Here is a 6,794-nt window from a genome sequence, read left to right on the forward strand (position 1 = left end):
GTTTGCAACAATTTTGATTCAAGTGTGAGAACGAGACCTCTTACAGCTCAAGGGTACTTGGATGTGTGTGGAAATTAAGGCATGAGATTGTAGCTGAGGGGATGGAGGATTGACAGCGACATTAGCCCCTCGGCACCTCTGCAGTATCGCAGCGCGGCTCTGTAAAGTAGATGGACAGGAATAGCAAATTAAATCTGTTTAATAGGAGCCAGGGATGCAGCCGTGTTGCTGTGAACTGTAGGACTGCATGAGTGCAGGAAATGAGCGGCGCTGGTTTTAGTGGAATAAAATGAAGTGGCTCTGAAGTGTTTTGGTTAATGAGCCTACTTCAACCAACTTCACTCAGAATTCACTGTCATATTTATATCAATTTGAGATTAGCTACTTCAACGTGATTTATGTCCTCCTCTTGATTCGGGTTCACAGGTCATGTTTCATTCTTTGAGATTAATTTGAATAGATTTTAAAAAGTGAGTCCCGTTGTTAGCATGAGAGTTAGCCAGTAGCAACATGGTGACAAACAGCAGCAGCTTTCTCTGCTGGCTTTGTCGATGGTTTTCTCACAAGCTGTTTTTCCCTTTCAGGTTCAGTGACACCGAGTCGCCGTGCCACAAACACTAACCTTAATGTAGACAAAGCCAAGTCTGCAAATCTCTGCACAGGCGACGTGCATGCACACACACTTCCAACAGCAGAAGGTGCAAGGCGTTTTTCAATGCATTTAGATGAGACCTTTAACAAAGGTCCCTAATGCAGATATCAATGAACCAGGGGAGTGGGCTTTGGGAGTGAAATTGGCTGACGGAGGGATGTCACCCGTGTGCATGAAAAATGATGGATCCCATTTGTAAACTTCTCTCTACCTTCAGAAAACAACAAACACACACCACACACACTTTTGCCTCCAACACCTTCGCAGCCGCTGGATGTGGAGGAAGGTAGAACGTCTCCGGCGCTGCTGGCAAATAACAAGTGGTGTGGTAAAATTGGCATTTCGCCGTCCGTTTCGCCTGACTGTCAGGGAGCCGCATAAAACCTGCGAGATTTCAGCGACGACAGGACAGATTAACATCACAGACTTTGTTTTTCCCATCTTCTTCTCATTTTCCACACTATCCTCTGAGGAGAGCAACAAAATAAAACCAATATCTGTGAACCCACACACAAACAGCAGATTCAAACCCTGCTGCTTCTTTCCACTCGCCCCACTGTTGGGTTTGATTTCAGAGGAAAAAGCAAAACAAAAATCCTTCTAATACACTGAAAATGAAAAGCTGCAACACACACACACACACACACACACACACACACACAGCAGATGTACAGTGGTGTGTAAAGGTATTTGTTTTTTCCAGATTTCTTCTGTTCTTCCTTCTTTTCAGATCATCAAACATATTTTATTATCAAACTATCTGTGTGGAAACGTCATTCTGTCCTAAATCTAACAACTTTATGGCAGCAGAAAAAAGCCATAAAGTGTTTATGATCAATGGAAGTTTGTCTTTTCCATCAGTGTGGAGGAATTTTGTCCCGTTCTTTAGTTTCAATGATTTCAGACGATAAAGTTTGACATGAAGGCAAAAACAGGAGAAATCTGAGAAAATAAAATAGATTTTATAAGTCGATTTGTGGACTTGATGCAGACAGAAGCTCACAAGAAACGAATTGCAGACCTTGCAAAAACTCCTACAAAGCTCATAAAGCATAATAAGCAACAAAATATGCACACAGAGCATTTATGAGGAAACAAAGGAATATTGCTAATCATCCATAACTGAGTTACTGCCCTTTTAAAGGCGGCGTGTTGAGTCAAAGGTGCAGAGGTTACACTGAACGGGAATCTGCAGCCAAATGAAAACTTCCCAGTGGAATGTGATGGCCGGCCGGAGCGCTGACACCGAGCTTTCCATGATGGAGCCACTTTGGGGGGTTTGTGGTGGAGCCTTGAGGGGAAGGAGGAAATGTGCTAAATTAATCCCATAATGGAGCCAATTAAAACGTGGAGGAACTCAGGTGAGACGGGATCCTGGTGCTGGACGTTCACCTGCTGGAATCCTCCCCAGTACTCCCAGCAACACTACTGGTCCTGTTGGAACAAGAAGCCTTGAACTGAGCCCTACATTCACCATGACCAGCCTCTGCTTGGAGATATTATCCACCAAAGGCTTATAATTATTTTCATCTTTTTATTATGAGCATCAATCCTGGAAGCCAGATTTCTAAACTTGAGCAACAGTAACAAAGTTGAGCTTCATAAAAGTAGCCAGAGAAGTTTGATATGCTAAAGAAATATCTAGATTTATTTATAGTTCATATCTGTGATCAGGTTTGGGATTTATTTATAAAGAAATTTGACTCTGATAAACTGGACGGAGGTTGTGAATCTGGAGCAGCAAAAGGAACCACAGAGAAGTTAATGTTCACAGGTTTGATTCAGTCAGACGTTATGGAGGATCAGCTCAGATTAAGATCCATTTTTATGACTCCTGAAGGAAGCAGCCGATCAAAGCTGAAATGTGTTCATGAATTTTTCTCTCCACATTTTTTCTTTTGTTCTTTCTCTAATTATTTACACAACCTGGTCCTTTATTGTTTAGTGTTTACAGTTTTAAATTGCCTTAAAAAAGAAAGAAATGAAGGACATGTTTAGCTTTTAACAAATAAATTATGAAAAGTGTGGCATGTACTTGCATTGTGCTCCCTTTACTCTAAAACCCCAAAATAAAATCCAGTGCAACCAGCGGAACTGAATGTCCCTTACTATTTAAAATTAAAAGTGAAGTAGTTCTGCTTTTGACCACCATAAAGAAGGAAAATACATAAAAGTTAGTTTTAAGTCATAATCTGACATTAGCAGTATGTCAGTTAAAAACCTTAAGATTCTCAAATTGTTCTCCAAATGATCCATAAGGTCTCATCTAAAGGCATGTTAAGGATTGTAGAGGAGAAAAAACATCATCAGATCATTTAAATCAATATTTGTCCTTTTCTCTCAGCTGATTTCATTTCCAGCATTAATCTTCACCTCTCCTTCATGAACAGGCGGCTCAGTCTGAGTGGATCTAGTTAGTCCTGCTGCGGTGCATCACTGATGACGGCGTCAGAGACGGTTTCATTTCTGCAGCTCGGTGAGAATGATTTTAATATTTTCACCTCTTCTCTTATATTTCAAGTTTAATAAAAAAAAAATTTTTTTAATTCCACAAAATTCAGGAAAACCTCTGTGCTCTTTGGCAGCTTATTACTTCTGCCAGAAACGACACTCAACTGTTTGAAAAGTCACCAGATATTAATCTATCTTCAAATGATTCAGCTTTTTTATTTCTCACAGTTCTTCTATCATCGTGATTTAAGCTTTATTCTTGGCCTTCTTCAGTTTCACTGTGTAATCTAATGATGCCACAGTGCTGATTACAATCTGACCTCAAACAAAATGCTCCTGTTCATACATGTTTCACTCTACAGAAAACGTAACCATGAATGTCTGCTTTGAGGAAATATTAGTGTAACTTCCGTATGTCTTAGTTTTATTTCCATCACTTCTGGAGTGCAGGCATGTCACCCCTCATATCTCTTCCTGTGATTCTCTTCTGCTCTGTTCAGATCCGTTTGTCTTCAGGTTTCTTCTTGTCTTTCTGTCTCTCTCCAGCATCTTGGTGTGTTTATTCAGCAGAATAAACTTACGGAACATCTATTTCTCTAGCTTGTCTAAAAGTTTTGTAACTCAACAACCTTCAAATTGAGCAGGTTGTTGTATTTCAGCTCAGGAGTTTTAAGAGTCTCATGTTTCGTTTTGTGCCGCTGAAGGCTGAGCTCTGTGGGCGTTGGGTGATTTCCAGAGCTGGGTTGAACTAACCATGGGTGAAATCTGTTGCTTGCCAGCTGCAAGGCTGTAATGAATGAAAAGCTGGATCACTGTCACACACACAGCCCACTGCAACGAGGAACCGCAAAGAAAGCAGTTCATTAAAACATGAATGCATATATGGACAGTAATGAAAGGATGTTTCATCACCATGGAGGGCTGATGAAAAGGCCCACCACGATCCACTAATCTGTATGTGGAGGATTTGACCAGAGTGAGACGGACGGGGGAAATTAACACCGACACATTTTATCTGGATGATATTGCAATGATTTGTTAATAACATGCAAAGCGACAGGCGGCGACTGAAACACGGCCGCGATTTAGACTTAATCCGTCATTATCCCGACTTTGAAGTGACCTCGATGCGCGCGTTCCCACTGTGACCCGGAGCACGCTCCCAGCTTCTTCATTAGCCGGGGAGAAACGGTGGCCATGCACACACACACACACACACACACACACACACACACACACACCAGAAGACATGCTAACACACTGAGAAACTCACATCTGCATTTATCTGAGCTGAAATGTGCAAAAATATAAAAGATTTTAGTGTTTTATGGCGACATCTGAGCGAAATGATTTGTCATCCAGAGATTTTTGGTCCATGTTGGTGCAGCAGCGTCCTGCGGCTCTGTCCTGCTGGACGTAGCAGTCAGCAGATGGAGGCTCTTCAGACTCACAGGTTTCATCAGATCTTCTGCTCTGCTGGGTCCAGTGATCGGTCAGAAATCTGCAACCTTCACAATCTAAAGACATTTTTCCTCTGCGACCAGCCGAGTAAAACCTATTCAGAGCCAGAAATGTCAAGACTAATTATTGAAAAAAGACAACTTATAATCTTAAATATCCAACTCTGGAAAATTATTTTAAAAGGTAATTTTTTATTTTATTTCTACGTTGAGGATTTAAAATAAAGGTAAACAAAGTTTAGCAGAAAGAGGATGCATCTTTATTTTTTTTGTCTGTGGGATGGAAACTAATCCTATAGGTTCCAACCTAATGAAAGAAAAACTGATCTGAAAAGACATATTACTGCCACTTTTAGTGTCAGTCAGTTTGAACTTTATGGAAATTCAATGCAAATATTGCAGGAATAAACCTGAAATAAACCTGCATTTGTTTAAAACCATTAGCTGGTTGTTTTTCATTTTTATTTTTACTCAGAGTTACTTAGAGCCATTGTGGGAAGGTCCACCAGGTCTGGACCTGGTAGGTCTGGAGCCGCAGGTTGCAGACCTCTGGGACCCTGAGGCCCCTGGGCCCTTGGGTCCCCGGGTCTGGTGATGCTTCCCACACTGGGATAAAGACAAAGCTCTGTTTGCAGACTCTGAAACTCCCTGACTTTGGATTTGAGATTGTTGGACTTTTCATCTAAACGCCAGGAAGAAACATCTTTTAAATCTGCTTTTTTAATTTTCCCCTGGTTTTTATGTTTTGTTGGATCTTGTGAAGCATTTTGTCATTTTACATCTTGAAAGCTGCTTTATAAATAACGCTTTACTTACTTTTTACACTGTGGCCATGAAACGCTGGACCTGGTGAGCAATGATACTCAGCTGGTACTCACCAAGGAAACATCTGGACCAGAACCCTTCATTACTTCTGTTCTCATGAGTGACTGTTTGAGCTGCTGCTGTTTTAAACGGCCGACCCAATCGCTGTGAACCTGATAGACGGTTCTGTGTGGAATCCCAGCAGGTTCTGAAACGATCAGACCCGTTTGGCACCAACAACCACGTTGGGTTCAAAGCCTCTTAAACTCCTTTCTTCCTCGTTCTGAAGCTCAGTTTGAACTTCAGCGAGTCGTTTTTGCCACATCAAGAAGCTCGACTGCGTTGAGCTGCTGTTTGTCTAACAACCAATAAAATCAAAAATAAATACAAGAATCTGTTTAATTTGAGCCGTTAAGTTCAGCTGCAAACACAGAAACATGTTGGCATTTTCACCTGGCAGCTCCGACTCAGACTGGTACAAAAACACTGATAGATCTGAGCTTTAAGCGCAGACAGTGAAATAATCTATGCACTACAGTTTATTACACATTTACATTTTATCACATTATAAGAACAAACTTGATACAAAGTATAGCATAATCAGCTTATTTGAGAACAGTTTTCTATTTCTTTCTAAAGACTTGAAAGCATTTAGCCTTTGTTTTTTGTCTGCCTTCATTCTGGCAGCACTAAATGTGACTAATTGCCCCCCATGTCACCTAATTGGTCCAGCTCTCTGTAATTTAATCTCAGAACAAACGCAGCTGTTCAGTGAAGATCTGAGGTTTGTTAGAGAACAAAATGATGGAGAAAACCTGCAGCTGCAGATATCAACTGCTCACCAGTCAACAGATGCATCAAGATGGTTCAGATCAAGTCATATCTATATGTTAACATGGTCCAATCTGAATCGAAGTGAGAATCTTGGGAAAGAGTTCAAATTTCACTCACACCAACACATCTAAGCTCATAAAGCTTGAAACGGTAAAAACAGAGGCAAAACGTTCAGTTTTCACGTTAGCAGACATACGGCTGCTCATGGAGGCTAAATACAAATGTACGCCACACTTTTCAGATGTTTTTATGGACGTTTCTGTCAATCATCATTTCCTTCTACTTCATATTTATCCATCACAACTGGCTCTCCATTGACCATAACATTACACAAGTTGAAATGACTTAATGAAAACAAGAAATTATGAAAAAACTAGTTCTTTGGTGAAAAGTTGTGCTGAGGTTTTTCAGTCATGTTGAAATATGTGTATTCCACAAAACTGAAATGGAAATACTTTCACATCATGCCCGTTTGTATCCAGCAGCAACATCCCACAGTTCATCAAAAGTTAAATTTGTCTTTTGAAAGCATCAAATTTGTAGCTTTTCCATAAAATTACCAACTGCAATTTCCCTGAAATGCTGCAGACGTT

The sequence above is a fragment of the Poecilia formosa genome, unplaced genomic scaffold, assembly GCF_000485575.1.
Source record: "Poecilia formosa unplaced genomic scaffold, Poecilia_formosa-5.1.2 Scaffold178, whole genome shotgun sequence".
In the NCBI taxonomy this organism is placed as follows: Eukaryota; Metazoa; Chordata; class Actinopteri; order Cyprinodontiformes; family Poeciliidae; genus Poecilia; species Poecilia formosa.